Source organism: Physeter macrocephalus, chromosome 14 (assembly GCF_002837175.3).
Source record: "Physeter macrocephalus isolate SW-GA chromosome 14, ASM283717v5, whole genome shotgun sequence".
Classification (NCBI taxonomy): domain Eukaryota; kingdom Metazoa; phylum Chordata; class Mammalia; order Artiodactyla; family Physeteridae; genus Physeter; species Physeter macrocephalus.
In genome coordinates, this window is record NC_041227.1 from 105,963,771 (window position 1) to 105,976,796 (window position 13,026).

At 42.4% G+C, this 13,026-nt stretch overlaps 1 pseudogene; it reads right to left on the reverse strand.

Annotated features, from left to right (window-relative positions):
- Window positions 1-3,902, reverse strand: part of LOC112065962 (phosphatidylcholine transfer protein-like) — a 122,028-nt pseudogene extending 118,126 nt beyond the window's left edge.
- Between the last annotated feature and the right edge of the window lie 9,124 nt (window positions 3,903-13,026).

The window sequence follows — 13,026 nt, forward strand, 5'->3', positions numbered from 1 at the left end:
TATTTGCAAATGAAGCAACTGACAAAGGATTAATCTCCAAAATATACAAACAGCTCATGCAGCTCAATAACGAAAAAAAAAACAAACAACCCAGTTAAAAAATGGGTGGAAGATCTAAATAGACATTTCTCCAAAGAAGACATACAGATGGCCAACAAACACATGAAAAGATGCTCAACATCACTAATTATTAGAGAAATGTAAATCAAAACTACAGTGAGATATCACCTCACACGGGTCAGAATGGCCATCATCAAAAAATCTACAAACAATAAATGCTAGAGGGAGTGTGGATAAAAGGGAACCCTCATGCACTGTTGGTGGGAATGTAAATTGATATAGCCACTATGGAGAACAGTATGGAGGTTCCTTAGAAAACTAAAAGTAGAACTACCATATGACCCAGGAATCCGATTACTGGGCATATACCCAGAGAACGCCACAGTTCAGAAAGACACATGCACCCCAATATTCATTGCAACACTACTTACAATCCAGGGCATGGAAGCAACCTAACAGTCCATCAGCTGAGGAATGGATAAAGGAGATGTGTTCATATATAGAATGAAATATTACTCAGCCATAAAAAGGAAAGAAATCGGGTCATTTGTAGAGACGTGGATGGACCTAGAGACTGTCACACAGAGTGAAGTAAGTCAGAAAGAGAAAAACAAATATCATATATTAACGCATATATGTGAAATCTAGAAAACTGTATAGATGATCTTATCTGCAAAGCAGAAGTAGAGACACAGATGGAGAGAACAAATGTATGGATACCAATGGGGAAGGGGGTGGGTGGGAGGAATTGGGAGACTGGGATTGACATATATACAACTCTTGATACTATGTATAAAATAGATAACTAACAAGAACCTACTGTATAACACAGGGAGCTCTACTCGATGTTCTGTGGTGACCTAATGGGAAGGAAATCCAAGAAAAGGGGACATATGTATACGTATAGCTGATTCACTTTGCTGTAGAGTAGAAACTAACACAACATTGTAAAGCAACTATGCTCCAATAAAAGTTAATTAAAAATAATAAAATTCTGTGATTTAATAGAAAAAGAGAAAGGCAAAAAGTATCAAAATGTGTATATCAAAAGTAGCCATTTGTCCAAGAACAAGATCCAGAAATATTTGGTTCTACTAAAAAGAAGCCACAATCTTTTTTATTTTAAAATAAAATTTATTTGCTACATTGCAAACTCTTTCAAGTGCCTCTACACTTATTTCAGTCTTTTCAAAACATGTGATAGTAAGGAAAATATTGCAATGAAAAACCAGACCCGGAGATTGCCAGAGGGGCCAGGCTTTTCTGGTCTGACCTCCAGTCAGGGACCTGGGGATCCAAGGCCAAATGCACATGCGTAGGTAAAATGAGCAGGGAGGTGGGTGGAGGAGAAAGAAGAGGTACATAATGGCAACAACATACATGGTGGATGAAATCATACTGGCCCATATGACAGAAAAGGGCAAAGGGCTTTAAGGGAGATAAGTGCAGGTCTAGGCAGTGTGGGACAAGCTGAATTCACTTTTGATGCAGAGTGGTATTCAGACGACAAGATTTATTAACTGGAGATGAGAGGAAATTTTCTTCCAGGAGATAAGTAAAGGATGGAAGTCAACCTGGAAAGAAAATGAAGCTCTAGCAAAATGAGTCTGGCAGCAAATAATGCTCAATATGCTAGAATCCAGTAAAGGTTCTAGGAAAGGGCTTGTACCCTGACCCAGCAGGGCCTCTTGACATTTAATACAGATGGAGATCAAAGTGGGCAGTGGCCCTTCATTCTAGCTACTGAGGCTCAAGGGCAACACCTATGGTAATTGTATGGCCTCCAACTTATGAAAGTTCTCTGTAAAGACTTGTAGCTTATATCAAAGTACCATGCCCAGAACAGGTGGAAGTAAGACATATCTTACAATAAGCTTGGTAGCAATACGAACTATTCTGAATACCACCCACATCCTCCCCAAAGGAGGAAGGTGGGCCCTGCTACATAACAATACACAATGGAAACAATATACAAAACAAAGCCAGTCACTTGGTCTCAGCTCAGGCAGTGGATGTTGTGGATAAAAGGCACAAAAGCAAAAGAGCAAAAAGCCTGTGGGGAGAAGTGGAGGGAGTTATTGGTGTGACTGGAGGACAGGAGGGGTATGGATGAGTCATGGGAGGTAAAGCTGGACCAGCCTAGTTCCGCTTGCATAGCCCACGTACCAGCACTTGCCCTCTTTCAAAGAGTCAATGCAGGAGGGTATTTGTGGCACAGGTCTGGACCTAGACAGCTGAGTTCCAATCCCAGTTTGAGTCTTCAGCAATCAACTTAACCTTTCTACATACCCATTTCCAAAATGGTAAAAAGGTGATAATCATAGTACCTTACATATCCACACATAGGACCTTACAACATGATACATAGTACCTTACAATATAGGGCTGATGTGAGGATTGAGTAAGTCAGTGCGTGCAAAGCACTTAGACAGTGCCCGGAGCCTAAGAAAGCATGCAATGCATGTTAGCTCTTACAGTAGTTATTATTATTATTAATTCTGCAATCAACAGTGCCACTGGAAGGGGCGTGATAAGATCACAACCTTTCTTTCAGGTTCTTGACTGGGCTGTAAACGTATAGGATGGAAGGGATCTGAGAGGTGGAAGGCCAAGAAGCTAGTTAAGAAGTCACAGCAATTCTAGGTGAGAGGTGCCACCCAACGTGGCAAAGGGAAAAGGAAAAAAAGGAAGGTAAACAGGCCAGACATCAGATACATCTGAGCGTAAAATGACACTTGGCAAATGCCTGGGCATGGCTGATGCGGAAAACGAATGGTCAGAAGATAAAAGGATGTTGTCTGAAAATATGTCTTTTTCTGCACCAAGGTAGCTGCTGAAATGACACTTGGAAATTAATTCTGCCTGAACTGAGCTTCCTGTTTATCCTGTTGTACCCAGTGACCCTGGTACTCCCAGACATTCAGAGCTCCTCCCTTCTCAAACACTCTAATCCTCTGATCCTCTACCAGGAAACCTCAACTTCACTTACCTTGTCTAAAGGTGACTTTTATGCTACTTGCCATGCAGCTACCAGCACACAGAGCAACCGATGACTGGCCATCATTCCACCTGGCTTGCTACCTGGCTCCAAAGGCCTCCAGGCAGGCCCCCAACTCCATTCCTCCTACCCTTTTAGTTAATCTTTCTCCCAGGAAGCTTCAGACAAAAGTTATTAAGTCCAATTTACAAGGAAGGGGGCAGCCGCCAAACGAAGCAAGTCAGTAAAATGACTAGAGATGACAGTAAGTCCCTTCTCAGCAACACTCCTCTCCCCACACATATCACCCTGCACATCCATTCTCTGAAAAGTCCAGTCTTTTTTCTACCTGCATTCAATCCTAAAATACTTCCCACCACACAGACACCACTGGCATCCACCCGGGAGCGGGGCTCCACGTCCCTTGCAGGCAAGTGCATGGAGCTAAGAATCAGCAGACCCACCTTTTAACTCTTTCAGTAAGTTGTAACAAACGACTTGCCCTGTCGGGCCTCAGACCTGAGCCTAAATTCTGATGACCTCCCCACTCCCTGAGACCCGAAAAGGGTAAAGCCAGCTGGAGGCACCCCCAGCTCTCACTCCTCCGAGCTCCAGAAGACCCGCGGGATCCGGACCGGGCTGCAGCCCTACACTCCCCGCAGGCAGGGCTCCTTCCCCTTCCGCACGCTGCTGCCTCACGCGGTTTTAGCCCACCAACCACTACTTGGTTCAGCTGCCAGTAGATGCGGACGCCCATGTTCTTCACCAGCAGCTCCCAGCCGGCCCCGCCTACCCCGCGCTGCTGGAGCTCCGCGCAGAGATTCCTGAACTGCTCTTCGGAGAAGCAGCAGGCAGCAGAGGCCATCCTTCCATTGCCACAGCAACTGTGCCTGCAGGGGAGGCCGGGGACAGGCCTGGTGTGTGTTAGGGATGTGGGCGAGAGGGTGGTCCGGCGTCATTGGCAGGAACCCAAAAAGAGACAGGGTAGAAGGCGGGACTTAGCGGAGAGAAGGAGCTAGTGTGAGGAGGCAGCGAGGGGTGGGTCTAGAGAAGTGGACTGGGCTGATCAAGAGATGAGTGAGGACGGAAAAGAAGTAAAACCAGAGGAACACGGGGCTTGATCTGGGGAAAGATGGAGGTGCTAGAAATGGGGAGGCTTCCAGACAGAAGGGGAAAGGAAGACACCAATGTCATCTCAGAAGCATCTCTTCCCCAACACCATTCTCTCCAAACCTGCTGGCATGTCTCTCCTTTACCTTCTCTGCAGAAGGTTAGGGAAGGTCTCTGAGTGGTTTGGAAGAAGTGGGAGGTGAGATGGACAGAGGAGAAATGCTTGAAAATCTCAAGGGTCAGATGCTAAAACAATATTCCATTCTTTCTATTATGCACTTTAAAACGTATTTTGAGAAGAGGTCCATGGGATTCCCCAGAAGGCCAAAGGGGTCTATGGCACAGAAGGATTAAGAAATCTACTCTATAACTGTAATTTGCCACCTGGAGGGTGAAAGATGATCTAGAAAGGTATAATGGTGTCCATCCAGGATTTCTGCAGCTTACACAATTTAGATCTTTTGCACCTCAAAGATTTTTCTTTCCTTCAAGTCCCTTGGCTGTTACTATATTTCTTACCAACAGACTGTACTTAGGTTTGAGTAAAATGGACAGTTTAAACATCAATCAGTGTAACATCACAGGGTGCCAGTAAACTCTGGCAACCCATGTTTTCAAACACGTAAAATGGTGAAAGGATTGTGCAGAACTTTAAAATTGAGGAGGTGACTACAGAAAATAAACATAGAAAGTGTTTGCACAGTGCCTATCAAAGTAAATGTTCATTAAAATGTCCACTTGTTTTACATTTCTATACTGAAATGTTTCTCCTTCTGTACTTGAAAGAAAGCCTTGAAGTTGATGGCCAACTCTGCATTTATGCCAGTTTCCAAGAAGAGAAAATGAACAGACTTGGCAGCATAGATAAATTACCGCTGTATTCAATTCAAGGCTGCTTCTGTTCTGTTTTATGAGGACGGGAGGAGGGTTGGGGTAGTTCCCTACACTAAATGCACAAGGGATTAGAGACTACAGTTTTATAATGCCTTTTAGCTTCTCTCTTATTTAAAAAAATGTATTTAAAATTCAATTGCTTAAAAAAATAATTTCATCAAAAACCATCGGCTATGAAGTATTTTCAAATATTGTAAAGGAATCCCATTTTAAAGGTGAGCTTTGATAAAGCTGCACCTTTATCACTTTATAGCAGTTGATTAATGAAGACAAGCATGAGAGTATAAATAGCATGAAAGATATAAGGCAAGACGTTTATATTGTATTTATTACACGTCTTTAAAAGTATACTAAACTCAGACGGTAAATGTGTATATATTTAGGTATGTTGAGATTCACAACCATGTTTATTTTATTACAGCTAATGAACTCAACTTCACTTACCTTGTCTAAAGGTGACTTTTATGCTACTTGCCATGCAGCTACCAGCACACAGAGCAACCGATGACTGGCCATCATTCCACCTGGCTTGCTACCTGGCTCCAAAGGCCTCCAGGCAGGCCCCCAACTCCATTCCTCCTACCCTTTTAGTTAATCTTTCTCCCAGGAAGCTTCAGACAAAAGTTATTAAGTCCAATTTACAAGGAAGGGGGCAGCCGCCAAACGAAGCAAGTCAGTAAAATGACTAGAGATGACAGTAAGTCCCTTCTCAGCAACACTCCTCTCCCCACACATATCACCCTGCACATCCATTCTCTGAAAAGTCCAGTCTTTTTTCTACCTGCATTCAATCCTAAAATACTTCCCACCACACAGACACCACTGGCATCCACCCGGGAGCGGGGCTCCACGTCCCTTGCAGGCAAGTGCATGGAGCTAAGAATCAGCAGACCCACCTTTTAACTCTTTCAGTAAGTTGTAACAAACGACTTGCCCTGTCGGGCCTCAGACCTGAGCCTAAATTCTGATGACCTCCCCACTCCCTGAGACCCGAAAAGGGTAAAGCCAGCTGGAGGCACCCCCAGCTCTCACTCCTCCGAGCTCCAGAAGACCCGCGGGATCCGGACCGGGCTGCAGCCCTACACTCCCCGCAGGCAGGGCTCCTTCCCCTTCCGCACGCTGCTGCCTCACGCGGTTTTAGCCCACCAACCACTACTTGGTTCAGCTGCCAGTAGATGCGGACGCCCATGTTCTTCACCAGCAGCTCCCAGCCGGCCCCGCCTACCCCGCGCTGCTGGAGCTCCGCGCAGAGATTCCTGAACTGCTCTTCGGAGAAGCAGCAGGCAGCAGAGGCCATCCTTCCATTGCCACAGCAACTGTGCCTGCAGGGGAGGCCGGGGACAGGCCTGGTGTGTGTTAGGGATGTGGGCGAGAGGGTGGTCCGGCGTCATTGGCAGGAACCCAAAAAGAGACAGGGTAGAGGCGGGACTTAGCGGGGAGAAGGAGCTAGTGTGAGGAGGCAGCGAGGGGTGGGTCTAGAGAAGTGGACTGGGCTGATCAAGAGATGAGTGAGGACGGAAAAGAAGTAAAACCAGAGGAACACGGGGCTTGATCTGGGGAAAGATGGAGGTGCTAGAAATGGGGAGGCTTCCAGACAGAAGGGGAAAGGAAGACACCAATGTCATCTCAGAAGCATCTCTTCCCCAACACCATTCTCTCCAAACCTGCTGGCATGTCTCTCCTTTACCTTCTCTGCAGAAGGTTAGGGAAGGTCTCTGAGTGGTTTGGAAGAAGTGGGAGGTGAGATGGACAGAGGAGAAATGCTTGAAAATCTCAAGGGTCAGATGCTAAAACAATATTCCATTCTTTCTATTATGCACTTTAAAACGTATTTTGAGAAGAGGTCCATGGGATTCCCCAGAAGGCCAAAGGGGTCTATGGCACAGAAGGATTAAGAAATCTACTCTATAACTGTAATTTGCCACCTGGAGGGTGAAAGATGATCTAGAAAGGTATAATGGTGTCCATCCAGGATTTCTGCAGCTTACACAATTTAGATCTTTTGCACCTCAAAGATTTTTCTTTCCTTCAAGTCCCTTGGCTGTTACTATATTTCTTACCAACAGACTGTACTTAGGTTTGAGTAAAATGGACAGTTTAAACATCAATCAGTGTAACATCACAGGGTGCCAGTAAACTCTGGCAACCCATGTTTTCAAACACGTAAAATGGTGAAAGGATTGTGCAGAACTTTAAAATTGAGGAGGTGACTACAGAAAATAAACATAGAAAGTGTTTGCACAGTGCCTATCAAAGTAAATGTTCATTAAAATGTCCACTTGTTTTACATTTCTATACTGAAATGTTTCTCCTTCTGTACTTGAAAGAAAGCCTTGAAGTTGATGGCCAACTCTGCATTTATGCCAGTTTCCAAGAAGAGAAAATGAACAGACTTGGCAGCATAGATAAATTACCGCTGTATTCAATTCAAGGCTGCTTCTGTTCTGTTTTATGAGGACGGGAGGAGGGTTGGGGTAGTTCCCTACACTAAATGCACAAGGGATTAGAGACTACAGTTTTATAATGCCTTTTAGCTTCTCTCTTATTTAAAAAAATGTATTTAAAATTCAATTGCTTAAAAAAATAATTTCATCAAAAACCATCGGCTATGAAGTATTTTCAAATATTGTAAAGGAATCCCATTTTAAAGGTGAGCTTTGATAAAGCTGCACCTTTATCACTTTATAGCAGTTGATTAATGAAGACAAGCATGAGAGTATAAATAGCATGAAAGATATAAGGCAAGACGTTTATATTGTATTTATTACACGTCTTTAAAAGTATACTAAACTCAGACGGTAAATGTGTATATATTTAGGTATGTTGAGATTCACAACCATGTTTATTTTATTACAGCTAATGAAGGAAAGAATCATAGTAGGAAATAAATTTTATTTTGTGGCAGAAGTCTGGAAAAGGGCTGGAAAGGGGTCTTAACGACCTGTTCTTCAGGACTTGTCTATTATAATAGGCCAGCCTATTTCCTTTGTGAAAAGCTCTCTAGAGGAACTTGCAGAACATGGCAAGTGGTGAATAGAGGAATAATATATTTGGAGTTCCTAAAATTCCAATAGACAAAAGATATATGGGCTTGGGTTGGAGATCTAATACTCAAACGTGGACTAAAGATTGGGTTCTGGGCCATAGCTGGTGGGAAGCTGAACCAGGGACTTCTTCATGGAGCCTGGATCCCCTAAGAGCTGCCCCTTCCATTCCAATGAAACCAGAAAATCCCCAGCCTGTAGACCATGGAGCCCTCAAGGAACCTCACGCTTTTCCTGAAGCCTTAGGTAGAAAAAAACAAAAAGGCAACTGGAAGAAACCACACCCCAAGCCTATGCCAGAGATGGAATTTAAATTTACATTACCTGCAACTGAATGGGAGACATAAGGAGAAATATTAACACAAAGGACCATTGAAACGCCTGGGACCCTGCCAGAATCAAAACCAGTGACACTTTCACAACTAGGACACGTGCAATTATCCAAGAGAAAACAACACCCACAAGAAGGTGCATGTACAAAAAAGTGAGTTACAGAGACCTGAGGGAACAACTCTCCATGTCAGAGAGTTAGCAGATGTGCAAACAGGACCATCAGAACCAAAGAATCACAGATAACAGACCAATATGAGAGTAATTATTCAACATGTATTTATGATAATATAAGAGGTAAAAGAAGGTCTAGAAAATAGAAAACCAAGAAAGAGAGAAATGAATTTGTAAAAGAACCAAAAGAACAAAACCACCTTGTACAAATGAAAACTGTAAGTCACTAAAATTAGAAAGTTAGAAGAGGAGGTAAAATAGTTGTCCTGCCACAGTTCAAGAAGGAAATAAGAAGGTGGCTGTGAGAAAATTCTTCAGAGGTATAAAGAAATGGAAAACATGAAAGATTAATTAAGAGACATGAAGGATACATTGAAAAGGTAAAACATTTCTGACTCGAGTTCCAAAGAAGAGAACAGAGAGGTTAGGAGGCGAGGTGGATGGGTAGGAGGAAATAGACAAATGCACATATGGAAACAAAGTGGAACTAAAATTCTAAACAGCAAAAAACAAAAACAGTGGAGGGCAAAGTTACAGTTTTGTGTAGAAGGTAGTTAAGATATATTGATTAATTTAGTCTCTTGTGCATGTTAAAATTTAATGGAATGAATTCTCAAAATGCAGTAATAAAACAAACAAACCAATAAAAATGGGCAAAAGATTTAAACAGAAATTTCACCAAAGAATATATACTGGTGGTAAATAAAAACATGAAAGATACTCAGTATCCTTAGTCATTAAGGTAACATAAATTAAAATCACAATGGGATATGATATGCTCTGAAATTGGTAAAAATTAAATTGATTGACCAAAATAAGTTTTGGCAAGGATGTGGAGGAAATAGAACTCTCATGCACTGCTGGTCGGAATGCAAGTGGTACAAACACTTTGGGAAACTGTTTGACGATTTCTTAAAAAGTTAAACATACACCTAACGATACAATCTAGCCATTCCATTCCTAGGTATTTACCCAAGAGACAAAAAAATAGCACTTTCCATGTATGCACAAATGTCTATAGCATCTTACTTTGTAATAGCCAAAAACTGGAAACAACTTAATATCCTTCAATGAGTGAACTGATAAAACAAATTGTGATATATCCATCAATGAAGTACTGCTCAGCAATAAAGTTTTAAATGATTAAAATTTGTGTATATAAGTGTGTGTGCATATGCGTGAGTCATATATGTGTACATATATGTGTAATGCATGCAATATGGGATAAATCATTCAATTTAGGGGTGAAGTAGCATGATACCTGCAATTTACACTCAAATTGTTCAGTTAAAAATTGTGTAAATTATAGAGAAGCAAAAGTGACAAAATGTAAACAACTGATAAATCTAAGTAAGGGTAGCAATATTTTCTGTTCTATTCCTTCAACTTTCAGAACCACAGCAGAGAACTGGCTTGCTAAGGGAACCCAGCTACAATCAGGAAGTTGCCACCATGACCATACCATGCCTGTTAAATGGATGTCTCCCTGGCCACTTACCTCAGTTCCTGATGCACAAATGCATCTTATTGGGAACCCAAATCCTGTCTGGACTCTAGTGCAAAGCCATCTGGGAAATACAAGTGTTTAGGTAGTAAACTAGACAACTGTTGAGGAAGACATTGAATAAGACAATCCATTACATACACCACAGGCAGGCCTGGTACACAGCATTTCCTGAAGTTATTTAAGGCCACAGAACCATTTTTCGTAAGAAGTATCTTGAAAGAAAATGTTCCAGGGAACATGCTTTTGGAAATTCTGACCCAGTTCAGCTTTCTCATTGATGAGGAAGGAAACTGATGCCCAGAGAGATGGCTGCTTGGCTGATACCACCCAGTGAAGTAGCAGTGGTCCTTCCCAGTATTGTTTTGCTATGCTTACCAAGCCACAAAAAGCTCCCCAGACTATGAGACCAGACATGCTGGGTTCAAACACCACCTCTGCCCCTGCAGTTAACTGTGTGACTTCTGGCCAGTTGCCTAAACTTTTTGAACCTCAATTTCCTTATCTTTCACAATGAGATGACCTCACCTTATGAGGTTAAAGTGAAAGTCACCATGACAGTTAAGCACCTCGTACAAGGTAGGCAAACAATCATAGTATTTCCCTTCTCCCCTCTTTGCCCCCAACCCAGGTACCATGTGAGTACAACAGAGAGAGGAGGAATGTGCCTGGAATTAGAGATTTAATGATGCTTCTGGGAAGAGACAAGGCTGTGGAAAGACAAAGGGAGTGGTGCTATAGAACTTGATCTCTGGCGACACGCGAACGAAATGTGTTAGGGAAGGTGGAGTCATATTTAAAGAAGCCGGGTTTTTGTTGCAATGACGGTTTAAAAACAAAAGCAGAAATATAATAGACAGAGGTTTAAGATTTAATATAAGGCAATGCAGTGTTCTCAGAGTTGTAAAGAATAGACTTTTTCACCAACTACCTTCCTCTGGTTTTTTCAAGGACTCACTGGAGTAGGGATGAAAGAAAAATGAAGAAACATTAAAAGGGGCCAGTGATGACTGAAATCCATTCCATGCTCTGGGAACACCAAGGAATCTGGAAGGAACTGTGGATCCCAGGATGTTCCAAGAGGGAGTTTAATGGGGCCTTGGATTAGTCCCAGAGAACTTCCAAGATACTCCTGCTTCCTACAGTATTGTTAGGTGAGCTGGGGGATGGAGAAGGAGTTAGCTTGAAACATGCACACCAAGTTGGGAGACCAGGGACAGCTCCAGAGTACTAGAACTCAGGTCATGCCCAGTGCTGCTCGGGCTGTACCTGTCTCCATCTTCATTTTGGAAATGTCTGTACCAACAACTTGCTTCCAGTCAGTGGAGCTAGAATTAGACTGGTGGACACTGACCAGTCTAACAGACCAGGTGGACACACTCTCCAAGCTCTTGTGCAAAACGAAAATATCCAAGTCAGTAACTGGGTCACTACAATAGAATCTGGACTAGAGAACTAGAAGTATAAACTAATTGGACAAAGGAGAGGGCATCAAGGTTGCAGCCCTAGTCTGTGGACTGGGTGAATGTAGGGGAAGAAGGTAGAAGAAGTGAGCTGCAAACCAAGTCTTACCCATCCTTCCTGGTAACCAATCCTGCAAGTAGATCTCAGATCTAATTAGTGGCAAGCAGTGTGGGAGCCCCTCAGTCTTCCGGGGTCAAGAATCTTGGGTCTGGGATAATATAATACCAACCTGGAATGGGAGCCATGCTGCATTATTCATTGCCACCTGCAGTAGGTGAGGAGGCTGAGGCTCTAGCTGGGGAGCAACTGCAGAACCATCTGTGAGCAGCTGGGGACTCAGAAGCAGTGAAATCAAGGCTGGGGCTAATGCAGCACTGAAAAAGTTGGACCTTTTAACGTGTCCACTGCGGTTACCATACAGGAGATCTCTTAATAACTGCCTGGACTGAAATCCACTAAAAATGAGTTTTCCTACTAAAAAGAACTCATATATGACATTGATATGCAGAAATAAAAGGAAGGGGAGACTAGGAACCATCCTTTCATGTTGAAGCAAAAATACAAGGCTCCTGGGTACTTCTTTCATAAGATTCTCTTTTATATCTTTACTTTCAAATTTTGCTTTCTCCTTGAATAAAAAATATCTGACGATGAGAAGACAAGGACAAGGAAAGACATATCCGTGGAGGAAGCTTTAGCTCCAAATTGTTGTAACCACTTCCCAATCTCCATTTTTTAGTCATTTGGGAAAAAAACTAAGAGATGCATCTAGTTGCTTCTCTCTCTCAAAAGTTTAACTTTGGGCATAAGATATTATGTTAATGGTAAAGACAACATCTTCCATCTGAGGTAACAGTGGGGGTCAAAGTTAAAAGTTATCAGTGAAGTAGAATAAATATTTGTAATACCAGGGTAAAAAGTCTAACAGGAGATTAGAGCTGCTTATAGGAGAAATAAAATAAGTTCTAACTCTCTTTGACCAACTCAACAACTGACTTTTAAAAACTTTAGTAATTTAATATTATATGTCCCAAATGACAATGGTTTTTTATCCATTGGAATGTGAAGTCCAGGAGTACAGGGGATTTTGTCTATTTTATTTACTGCTGTCTTTCTAATGCATAGAATGTAGTGAACACTCAGTAAAAATACTGTGAATAAATGAGAGAAACCAATTTGAAAGCATTATATCTGCATATGGACAGCCTCACACCCATTTCAGTGTTTCAACAAGGGCTCAGCTATTCCCAAGACATCCTCCTTGCCTTCCCCTTCCTTCCACTCAACGTATCATGGAGAGTTTGGGTTTACTGACAACTAGAGGATGGCTCTCTGATCTTGAGCATCCCATTTTGTTCTGCTCTGATTCTAAAGAATCCAGTGGGAAAATCAAAGGATGAGATGAGGCCATAAAAATTCCTGAGAATACTTCAGAATCCACAGAGTAAGAGACTGGGGACAGTCATGGA